Source organism: Pituophis catenifer, unplaced genomic scaffold (genome assembly GCF_029215685.1).
Source record: "Pituophis catenifer annectens isolate HBS135680 unplaced genomic scaffold, rPitCat1.0.hap2 SCAF_3, whole genome shotgun sequence".
Classification (NCBI taxonomy): Eukaryota; Metazoa; Chordata; class Lepidosauria; order Squamata; family Colubridae; genus Pituophis; species Pituophis catenifer.
The window spans coordinates 113,226,590-113,239,021 of NW_027256883.1; the positions used below are offsets into that span (position 1 = coordinate 113,226,590).

Genomic DNA, 12,432 nt, shown 5'->3' on the forward strand with positions numbered 1-12,432 from the left:
CCTATAGGTGGGAATTGAAGGAGAGGTAAGGTGGCTGTGCAGGAGAAGTATGAGGTACTCACCTCATGACTGTGTAGTCCTGCTCACAACCAGAAATATTGATACTGCCATTCCTAAGTGGTGCAGGTACATGATCTTCCACTTAATGACGGCTTTGCTTAGCGATGGAAATTTCCAATTAGAGTCATTTGTGGCTAGTCACTTGTTCAAGAATCTTAGTGCAAAGGTAGGGAACATTTCAGTCTTTGTGCCAAATCATACATTTACACCCACAAAGCAGGACAAATTATTTTATAGAAAGCAAACAGATAATACTCAAATACAGAGAAAATATAGGGAATAGTATTCCCCACCCCCACACTAATCATAACTACCAAAGGGATGTGAAGGAAAGTTCTTAATTAACTTTTTTAAAAAATCATAACTAGGAAAATTGACATTTGCAAGGGAAATTTCCTGAAGCAAACTGCTACCAATGAACACTATTTGGGGGCAAATAGGCTTCAGTAGATGTTGCCCCTGCTCACAAGCTTTGGATCTGAAGTAAGCAAACAAGAAGGAAATTGAAGAACAGACAGTAAAGAAAATTAAAAGCTGAGGATTCTTAATTTTAGTTTTAGTTTTAAAAAATTTATTAGTGCATTTCTATTGCTATAACTTGTCCTAGGAAAACTGTTTTAAAAATAACAAAGATAGTGATACACAGAATTCAGAAAAAAGAATAAAGAGAGAAAAACCAAAGTCATAATAAGTTCTAAATAGTGTGTATGGGAAAGATGAGAGAATATTTACATTTTTAGAAAGAAGATTACATACAGAGGTAAAAACAAAATTAATAAATTAACAGAATATAAAGTAGAAGGAGAGAGTGGAGAATTCTTTGTGGATTGGGATAAACTTCTAATAAACTTTGGATAAAAGCAACAAGCAGAAAATTGTAAAGTGTGGCACAGCATAGAATAAAAATGAAAAACCAAGGATATTTAAGAGGTAAACTGATGAGGAAATAACAGCTTATTTTTTGTTTTGTTTTATCCTGTTTACCCATAAAGGCAGAAATTAAGCGCCTTCAGGAAGCTAATAAGGCAGCACGGAAAGAAAGGCAACTTATTCTTAAACAGCAGGAAGAAATTGAACGGATACGCCAGACCACTATGAAATTACAGGAAAAACTCAAGTCTGCAGGAGAAAGCAAGGTGATAATGCAATTATTCTGCTTATTTTTTTTATCCAGTTGACATTGTCAAATGAAACAGCATTTCATTTGAAGAATAAAATTTGTGACATTCTTAAGATACAAAGAATAAATGAACTTTATTTTTCTTAGTATAGCAGTTGTAGCTGTAATAATCTTAGATATGGGGCTAACCTTTAACGTTGGTTGTATTGTGTGTATAATTGATACAAGAATCCTAACTAAGAAAGTGATACAACATCATTCTCAATCCACATACACTATGTATTTTGGTTACCAGCAAATTTTATTTAAAAGTCTCAAGATTTTAGAACTTAAAATTTCTGTTTTTTAAAAAATAAAATACAAGTGGTCCTCTATTGATGGCCATTCGTTCAGTGACTGTTCAAAGTTGCAGTACTGCTGAAGGAATAGTACCTAGGACTGATGTTTGAAGTTCCACTTGTCACAGTGTCTCTGCCATCACATGATTGCAATGAGCAATTGGCCCAGATTACTAACCATTGTATGCCCCTGTGCTCATATGATTGTGATATTTCCTGCCAGCTTCCCACTGGCAAAATTAGTGGGGAAGCTGGCAGGAAGTCAGAGCTTGCAGTTAATACCAGGTTCTCATTTAATGACACACATGGTCCTTATTTAAAAATGATAAAAGATACTTCCAGAACTGTTGTTGCTAAGCAGCATGATCATGTGACATTGTACTTTATGATCACATTGCCTGGCAATAAAAATTTCAGTCCCAATTACTGTGGCTAAATGAGGACTACCTATAAAGAAAATTTGAAAACAGTGTCAGACTTTGTTCCACAGAGAACAATGGATTGGAAAAAGTTAATCTAGAGAACAAGAATCAAAAACCTCTGGTTTAATAATATTTATAAAAAGTTATACTGCAAAATTTCCAGCTTTAATTTCAAATTAGAAACCTATAAATAGACAATTTTAGCGAGGCAAAACTCTTGTCCATTTGCTTCTACAGTACTCTTTCTGTCCAGAAGGCTTCTAAATTCACAAAGAGTTCTCTGATCCTGTCTTGATAACTCTCAACCTTTTTATCAGCATTAGAAATAACTCTTCTACAGAAATCTGAAGAAAATTTTCATTGCCTCATTTGAGCATATGGCAAATCTAAAACCTAGTACAGTCTTCTTCTGACTTCTTAAGTGATTTCTATTTGTTTCTTTGTTTTAGGAACACCGCAGTGAAGATGATAAAAAACAAACCCATTCCTCGAGCCCTCAGCCAACTGATGCAGAGGCCTATAGTCCTTCCTCCATTTCCAGCTCTGAGACAAGTAGCATCATGCAGAAATTAAAGAAAATGCGGAGACGAATGGATGAGAAGTAATTTGTATTTTGTTTTATTCCTAATAGAAATGGCTTCCAACAGCTATTGTGGAATTTCAGCTTAGTCTTGATGGTGGTTTGGTAGCTTAAATATATTAATAAGCATGAATATACAGACTGCCTTTCCATCATGAATAGGCATGAAAAACTAATGTTCCTGATACTTGAAATAATGTTTAACTGGTAATAGTAAAAAATGAATGTGGGGCTTTCTGAAGGCAAAGCATATGTATTTCCATTAAATCTATATATGTGCCCCTTCTTGCAATTGTTGCAGCAGCTACAGATAGGAATTTTATATACACAGTTATATTACTTTAATGCAGAATGCTTGCTGTAATGTAATGTTTGAATATAGCTTTTTTAAAAGTTGCTTTTCTTTTTGAATTATCTTCAATCAAAATATATTCTTATGCCTGAAAATTCGATGTCGTCAGGAGAAAAATGGATTCCTATTATAGAATATTAGAATTTGAAACTGTATTGAGCTAAATTTTCACAATTTTGTGGGGGGAAATTGGTTTTTGTAGTAATACACATCTCTCTGTAGTACATAGAATGTGCAATTAATATTTCGTTCACAACAAAAGGAAGATGTAGCTCTGTGCGAGATAGCTACTGAATGTAGTAATGAAAAATTCAATCCTAAAAATGTTTTTATTTATTGCATGGTATTTTAGAATACATATAGGACATTGGTATATATTCCTGGGTTCCAATAGTAGAATTGAATCTTTGTCAATTTTTCACAATCCTTTAAGAAACTATTTTGAAAACACGAAAATTCTATGACTTTCGGAATATCTTAAGAGCTTGGGACTTCTAGTCACAATTTTTTTTGAGGATCTCAGTCTATAATAGAAGAAAAATAATGTCGTGGTAAAAGTAATCTCTCTAGTTTTTAAGTTTATGGAAGAACAGCAGTTACTCTGCTTATTAAAAGAAATGTATTGCCAATATTTCAATTTAGAGTGAGAATAGAATGTAAGATACATATATAAATGCTAAATAATGCATAATTAAGTAGGATATTATATTACCGTGTTTCCCCGAAAATAAGAACTTGTCTTATATTTTTTTGAACCCTGAAATAAATGCTTGGCCTTATTGCCATGCATTCAAAAGTCCGATTGGGCTTATTATCAGGGGATGTCTTATTTTGGGGGAAACAGGAGAGTTTGGAAAGAACATATAAAAAATTAGCATAGCTTTGAAAAAACATTAAATGGTGAAGATGAGTTGGATAATGATGCCTCCAATACGATTTTGGCTAATAGAGATTCTGGGGAGTACCATAATTGATCTTTGGATAATGAAGACAAGGCTATTGAATGGTTTGCATGTGAATAGGAGCATGCTCTGTCAAAGAATTAATTTCTTTTGATATTAGTTTTGGTCTTATCTTTGTAAATTCTTAACTATCTTTCGCTACTAGTGGCTTCTGTGCTCTAAAAGCCTTTCAAGTTTAATAAAGATTTGAGCCATTTTTAAACTAAGCAACCTTACGAGCTAAAGCTCTGCTTTTGTTTGATTTTTGGATTTTGTTCGTTTAGTTTATAATAGTTGAACACGGGCTCAAGGTTGACTCAGCCTTCCATCCTTCCAAGATCGGTAAAATGAGGAGCCAGATTGTTGGGGGCAATAGGCTGACTCTGTAAACCGCTTAGAGAGGGCTGTAAAAGCACTGTGAAGCGGTATATAAGTCTAAGTGCTATTGCTATTGGTATAAATACAGTAAATACAATAAATACAACACAACTTGAAACCTTGGAGTAATTAATTAAAATAGTGTAATAAGCTTTTTAAAATGCACTATTAAATGAATAATTGGAATTGCCCTTAAATGTAATTCTTTAAACAACTGGAGAATTATCTATAGCATTATACCATAATAAGGTAAAGTTGCTAGTATAAAAAACAGGGACAAGGAATAAAGAATTTTAAGTGATGCTTATTTTCTGTTGCAGTTTGAAAGATTCTACTTGTTGATGGATGATGCTGTTTGACACTTGAGATTCATTTAAAACTCTGCTAGACCTTTTCCTGCTCTTGCTTTCTGTCTGTCTCTTGTTATCGGCTTAAAACTCTTCCTCCTTATTTTGTAGACACTGCTCTCCTGTTCACTACTTCTTCTCTGTCTTTACGTCTCACCACTGGGCTTCTCTCAGTGTCTGTTTTCCCAACCTCCATCCCAAATTCCAGCTGTATATCTACAACCAATTGGTCAGGTAACTTCCTACCTTTTTCAGTGGTAGATTCTTTGATTGAGCATGCCCTGTTCAATTTTAAATGATTAGGAGTTCTTTTAGAACTCTTTCTTTCCCTGTATAAAGTCAGGCATTTCTGACAATAGATAGCTGACAATCTCTAACTAGTTAAATAGAGCAACAAAGATGATAATGGGTTTGGAGGCTAAATCATACAATGAACAGTTAAGAGAACTAAGTATGTTTAACTTAATGAAAAGGCCCAGGGAAGACATGAGAGCATCTTTTATCTCTTTTAAATTGTTGTTGTTTTTTTAAATTGGCTTTGTATGAGGCTATAACAGTAGAAATTGTTCTTTCCTGAGTAAGAATTCAAATCCATAGAAGTGAGTTCAAGTCAGAATTCAGAAATTTTTGTTGTTGTTTTCAGTAATTGCATCTTCCCTGAAATAACTTGGAGTGTTTTCATGAGTTCGTATGATGTAAGAAATAGAGAAGAGAATGGAGAGAAAATTGTTAGCTAATGTGGAAGAAAACGCTAGAACCACATAGATTTTGAACCTATTTCCTTTGTTCTTGATAGCTAATTGGCTATTACTTCAGCAGTTTTTGAGACTTCATAACATTCATCTCTGGAATTCAGACTTTCTATTTTTAGTGAATGTGGAGAATCTGAGGCACTGGTTTCATTTTTCTTTAAAAACCAGTGGTAAACTTCACAAACTACTGGAATGTTTTAAGCATTTTTCTACAAGAATTTGCAGAAATATATCTTGTATTTGTAGTGGAATTACAGTGACTAACCAATAAAACTTTTTTAAAAAATTGTATTTGGAAAGGAGAGGAAGTTTGGAGCACTTCGTAGTAAATATATGAAAAGAGTAAGGGTTGGGATCACTTCTGATTTGGGAGTGATTACTGTAGAATAGTAAGATATAGCTCTATATTCAGGGGTGAAATCTAGCAGGTTCTGACAGGTTCTGGAGAACTGGTAGCGGAAATTTTGAGCAGTTCAGAGAACCGGCAAATACCACCTCTGGCTGGCCCCAGAGTGGGATGGGAATGGAGATTTTGCAATATCCTTCCCTCAGGAGTGGGGAGGGAATGGGGATTTAGCAGAATCCTTCCCCTGGAGTCGGGCGGGAATGGAGATTTTGCAGTATCCTTCCCCTGCCATGCCCACCAACCACACCACCCCCACCAAGCCATACCCACAGAACCGGTAGTAAAAAAATTTGGATTTCACCACTGTTTATATTTAATAAATTGCTTTATGTCTCGGATCATAAATGAGCCAAGATGAAGTGTCTATGTGCTAATAGATACCTTTTTGCTGTCTGTCCCAACTCTAATCACACTTATTGCAATAAAATAATATTACAAAGAAAAGAATATCTGACATTATGTACATGATTGCAGAGGTTGTTTTGTTTTGTTTTTTGTAAGAATATTTTTGGTCTCATAGTAGACCCCATAAATTTGGTCAGTGACTTCAGCCTAATAGTTTATTTGTAGACAAATTCTTATATAGAAAAATAGGTTCTAAGTAGCCAAGAAAAGAATGCTTGTACTCACCTTTGCTACACATAACTAGATGAAGTCTTAAATCATTATAATCAGACAAAATTGACAAGGGATTGTATCTCTTTGAAAAAGAATGAAAAATGGTGATAATTATGTGAAAGTTCCTTTCTATCAGATCCCTCTCCTGTGTCTAAAACTTGAAGATATATAGAACATGAAATTTCTCACCCAGCAGACATGGAAAGCTAGTAGGATGCTTGCATGTGAAAAATATCATATATAAAACATACTTGTCTCTGTCTTGTTTTTATGTTATCTCTGTACTTGAACCTTTAGAGTTGGAAATATTGGGTTCCAATTGAACTGTTTAGTTATCTGATCACACTGAACCATCCAAATCCAGCCAGCAAAGTAGCAGTAACATTTATATTTTGTAGTATAATTTGACACTAAATTGTATCCTCAATTGTCCATTTGTTGTCTTTCACTGGTTGTAAATTATGTGAGTTTTGAAAAAGCATTGGAAACAAGGTTGATTTCAGATTGTGCTATGGTTCATTACAATATTTCAGTATTTATTAGCCTCAAACCAGTCCTTGAGTCTTCTTAAGTTTTCGTGGGTGTGTATATGCAAAAAATTAAAATCTCGAGTGTTTTCCTGCATCATGTTAAATAAGTTAGCTAAGGTTTTAAAAGGACCTTGCAGAGTGCTCTGTAAGGATTCTTGGAAGATTTTAAGCTAGGATTTTAACCAGAATTTTAAACATTTTAACTAACTTATTTAACATGACGCGGGAAAACACCCGAGATTTTAATTTATATATATATATGTGTGTGTGTGTGTGTGTGTGTATAGTTAATATTTCGGGTTTCTTCCCATGTAATTGTGGATATATCCCTAAAAGGGTAGAAGCGACGTTTCGACAGAATCCCATCTGCCATCATCAGGCTTATGTCAGTAGTCTTTTGCACTAACTGCCGTTGGTATTTCAAATCTGGTGCTGGTATTCTGGGATGGCTCCACCTTTTCATTCTGATTGGTTGGGAGTCCCAGTATGTGTTTATTGGCTTGGCTTCGGATGTATGGTCGGTTTTTCTCCACTAGGTGGCAGGGCTTCATCTTTGTGGCTGGTTTGAATATGATTTGGTTGGGATTTTTTTGATTAATGTTTGGTCTATGTTTTATATATGGTGTTAAGATTCGTCTATCTATGAGAGCAGGTTTCCAAATAGTAGGCAGACGTGAAGTGTCATCCCGTTTATTCATGCAATATGGTCTTTTTTCTATTTCAATTGCTTCTCTGATTATCCTGCCATTGAGATGTTCTATTTTTGCAACTGTTTTTGTTTTATTAAAATTAATATTGTGTCCTGTTGTATTTATGTGTTGAACTAATGATGATGTGTGTTCTTGCTTTTGTATTGAGTTTTTGTGTTCCTCGATGCGCACACTCATTCTTCTGTTGGTCTGTCCAATGTATGTTGATGGGCAGGAAGCCCAGCAGATAAAGGCAATGCAACAGTAGTAATGAACACAGTGGACTATGAAAAGAAACTGTCTGACTTACTTTAAGACGCCACATATAAACCCATAAACACAGACCCAACAACATATCTAGAAAAAACCACGAAGATAAAAATAAAATCAAGTACTATAAGTAAAGAAATCCAACAAAAAATTATTCCCAGAGAAAAATCATCAAAATGCCCAAAATTGTATGGCCTCCCAAAAATACACAAAGATGGAATACCTCTCAGACCCATAGTAAGTTCCAAAGGCTCATCTTTACAAAATCTAGCCAGATATTTAACAAAACATCTTCAACCTTACGCAGAATCTGCTGCTTCATATGTACAGAACTCATACCATTTCATACAAATAATAAAAAAGCAACACATAAAAGAAAATGACCTTCTTGTAAGCTTTGATGTTGTATCACTCTTCACACAAATACCTGTCAAAGAAGCCCTGTCATCAATTAAAAACAAATATCAACTACCAAAACATATCACAAACTTAACAGAACATTGTTTATCCAACACATATTTCATACACAGAGGACAGAGATATAAACAAGTAGAAGGTGCACCAATAGGATCACCAATAGGATCACCATTATCACCAGTCATCGCTAATCTTTTCATGGAAGAATTCGAATCCAATGCCTTAGAAAAAACTGTTAACAAACCAAAATTATGGCTCAGATACGTTGATGACACCTTTGTGATCTGGCCACATGGAAGAGATAAATTGGAAAACTTCTTAGTATATTTGAACAGCCTCCATCCCAAAATAAAGTTCACCATGGAGATAGAATCAGAAAACCAGTTACCTTTCCTCGATGTATTAATTTATAAAAAATCTGATGGCACCTTAGGACATACCATCTATCAAAAGAAGACACATACGAACCGCTATCTCAACGCCAAATCACACCACCATCCAGCACAAATAAACTCTGTTGCCAAAACATTAACCACAAGAACTAAACATCTGGCTGATGAAGCACATTTACAAACAGAATTATATACACTAACTAATGTACTGACATCAAATGGGTTCTGTAGAAATAAAGTCATCAATATGATCAAACATACAACACCAAGACAGAATAAAAAACAACAAGAGGAACAAAACAATGGGAAAGCCATCTTGCCCTATATAAGGGGAACAACAGATAAAATTAGCAAAGTACTACATAAACACAACATCAAAACCATATTTTGCACAGATAGAAAGATATCGTCCATTCTGAGAAATCCCAAAGACAAAATAGAATTAGAAGATCAAGGCATATACGAAATCCCGTGTGCTTCCTGCCCATCAACATACATTGGACAGACCAACAGAAGAATGAGTGTGCGCATCGAGGAACACAAAAACTCAATACAAAAGCAAGAACACACATCATCATTAGTTCAACACATAAATACAACAGGACACAATATTAATTTTAATAAAACAAAAACAGTTGCAAAAATAGAACATCTCAATGGCAGGATAATCAGAGAAGCAATTGAAATAGAAAAAAGACCATATTGCATGAATAAACGGGATGACACTTCACATCTGCCTACTATTTGGAAACTGCTCTCATAGATAGACGAATCTTAACACCATATATAAAACATAGACCAAACATTAATCAAAAAAATCCCAACCAAATCATATTCAAACCAGCCACAAAGATGAAGCCCTGCCACCTAGTGGAGAAAAACCGACCATACACCCGAAGCCAAGCCAATAAACACATACTGGGACTCCCAACCAATCAGAATGAAAAGGTGGAGCCATCCCAGAATACCAGCACCAGATTTGAAATACCAACGGCAGTTAGTGCAAAAGACTACTGACATAAGCCTGATGATGGCAGATGGGATTCTGTCGAAACGTCGCTTCTACCCTTTTAGGGATATATCCACAATTACACGGGAAGAAACCCGAAATATTAACTATACACACATACATACCCGTGAAAACTTACATATATATATATTGCTCCAATATTCAAACTCAGAAATCACTTTCAATTTACCATCATCATCACATGAGCAAACCTTTCTGTTTCAGATAGAAACCCTGCTGTTTAGAATCAGTGTGTGAATAGTGTGTTACGAGTAGCCCTCAACTTGCCAAGCCCTCACTTGGCAACTGACTGAAGCTAAAATGGATCATGCAGAAGGTACTTATGACCTTGTTCCAATTTCCCAACAGCCCCCATACCACACAATCACATGAGTGCATTTCAGGCACTCAGCAATCATCCCACATTTTTAGCTATTTGTGGCATCCTATAATCATGTGACCGTGATTTGCAATATTTTTGCTAAACTCAGCATTTACTTCCAGTTTTCGGCAAAATCAGTCCATAGCAAAAAATGGGTTGAGCACATCATTGACTTTACAACTGAAAAGGGTTATAAAATGAGTCCAGTCATAGATGATTTGTTTTATAACCATCACAACTTATTACCATAATGGATAGTTTGTTAGGTATACTAAATAAGATAGCAGATAGTGACTTAACAGGGAGCTCGTCTGTTAGGGAGTACAAGGTCTAGTACACTTGACTATGTCTTAATCTCATATAACCTTATTATACTGGTACTTTCATTTAAATTGGATATTAATTTCTCCAGTATTTATTAATTTGCACATATGTATTTAAATTCACGTAATTCTCCTTTTGTAATCTCTGTCCCAGTTATCAGAGATCATAGCGTTAGATAATGTGACTTTCTCTGATGGCAAGTTTTAAGATACGATTTAAAATTAATTAAAATACCAAAGGGACATACTATTGGATTTTTTCCACTTTTCTTTTTTCTTAAAAGATTCGAACTATATTTATTTATTACAAATTTACTATATTCACTTACTATGCTTTCCAGTTTGATTATATTTATATCATCATTAACTTGCATTTTTAATACCTTGTTCATCATTTACCATTTTAGAATAATTACTTTGTTGCCTAAGCCACAGGGAACAGTGGAAGGCATTGTATTGCTATAGGTGGATGAAAATCAGTTCAGTACAGCTTAGGAGACGGGAAACCACTATAATGGGTATAATGGGGATGGTACCTAGAAAGAAAGCCTGATGTGCAATTTCTAATTTACAGTTGTTAATGAGAATTATGTCCTGATTTTTACAGTGGTTTAAAAAACATCCAATTTTGATAACTCTCCATTGCTAAATGATAACCCCTGAAGCTTTCTTTCTAAATTGATCTACAACTGGTTTTCAGAAGTCTGGTAGCCTTAGTGCTGCTTAAATATTAGTCTAAATAGAATATTTATATCTCAGGACAATAGTGAACAGTTTCTCCTGTTTCTTCATCAGGTTCTTGACCAAGCGAGAGCAAAAACTGATGCAGCGGCGTCAGTATGCAGAGGAGCTGCTGCAGTGGAAGCAACGTTTAGATGCAGAAGAAGCAGAGATACGTCAGATAGAAAAACAAGCGCTAGCTGCTTGGGAAAAAGAACTGCATAAAACAAAAGCAAATAAAAAAGGAGCAGGAGATCAGAAATCTGATCAAAAAGGTAGAAACTATAACATTTAATTTGTTGGACTCTAATTAAAAGTTGGCAAACTTTTTCTATAAAGGGCCAGATTCCCTTCTCCTATCTGCTTTCATGAGCAGAGCAGCCATTGGACAGCTTGGTTCAATGATAGGCTGCTGCTACTGCCTGGGACACCCCATCCTCATTTCTTTCCCTCATCATGGGAGTTCAGCTGAGGCTTGGTTTCAGCAATCTGCTGCCCATCTGTCCATCTATTTTTAGCCTGTGAGCTATACAAAAAGAAGTGGCAGGCCAGATTTGGCCCATGGATCATGGTTTGTTGACTCCTGCTCTAAATCTTGATATTAGAAATGTGCTGATTTTGTGGAAAAAGTTTGACTTATCCAAGTTATTTTGTTCAACAAAAGTACCTGTGCAAGATAAGAAAGAGCTTTCATGTATTCAGGACCTGATTGTGTTCCAAAAGCTGCATTCAAACATCATACTTATCCCAAATTTTTAAATAATTGGTTTTGGCTTACTATTTGTGTCAAACAATTCTACTTAAAGGACAGATAAATTTTCAATATAAAAAGCAAATGAATAATAGGTAAAATAATAGATAAAATAATAATATAGAAATGTATTTCTCTAAAATTTTCAATATATTCTCATACATGATCACATGAAAAAGTAAGTACGCCCATTGTAAAGTTTTTTTGTTTTTAACATCTCAACTGGTAGATGATCTTCTGGACAGTGGAATGATTAATGTCCAGTTGTTTGGAGATCTTTTTAAATCCCTACCTAATCTCATGGACTTCTATAACCTTCTTTCTGAATTCTTTTTGAAGGCCTCAGAGAGCTCTTTCAATCTAAACACAAACTTCACCAAAAACAGCAAATCAAACTAAATATCTGAGGTTTAAATAAAACCGGCTCTTCCCAATTCTTCTCTAACAATGTTCTAATTATCTGCACATAATTCTAATTTAGATATTTGAGATAATGATAAATGTAGGGGTATATCTATTTTTTCAAGAGGTGAAATTTGCTTTTGTGATTATGGTAAGGTGACCAGATTTTAACATTGGTAAAGAGGGACATTGTGGGCATGGCTTATTTTGTGGGCGTGGCTAGCTGGTCATGT

General features: G+C 34.9%; 1 pseudogene; it reads left to right on the top strand.

Moving 5' to 3' along the window:
• The window catches only part of LOC139315028 (centrosome-associated protein 350-like), a 101,265-nt pseudogene that overhangs the window by 63,948 nt on the left and 24,885 nt on the right, over positions 1–12,432 (top strand).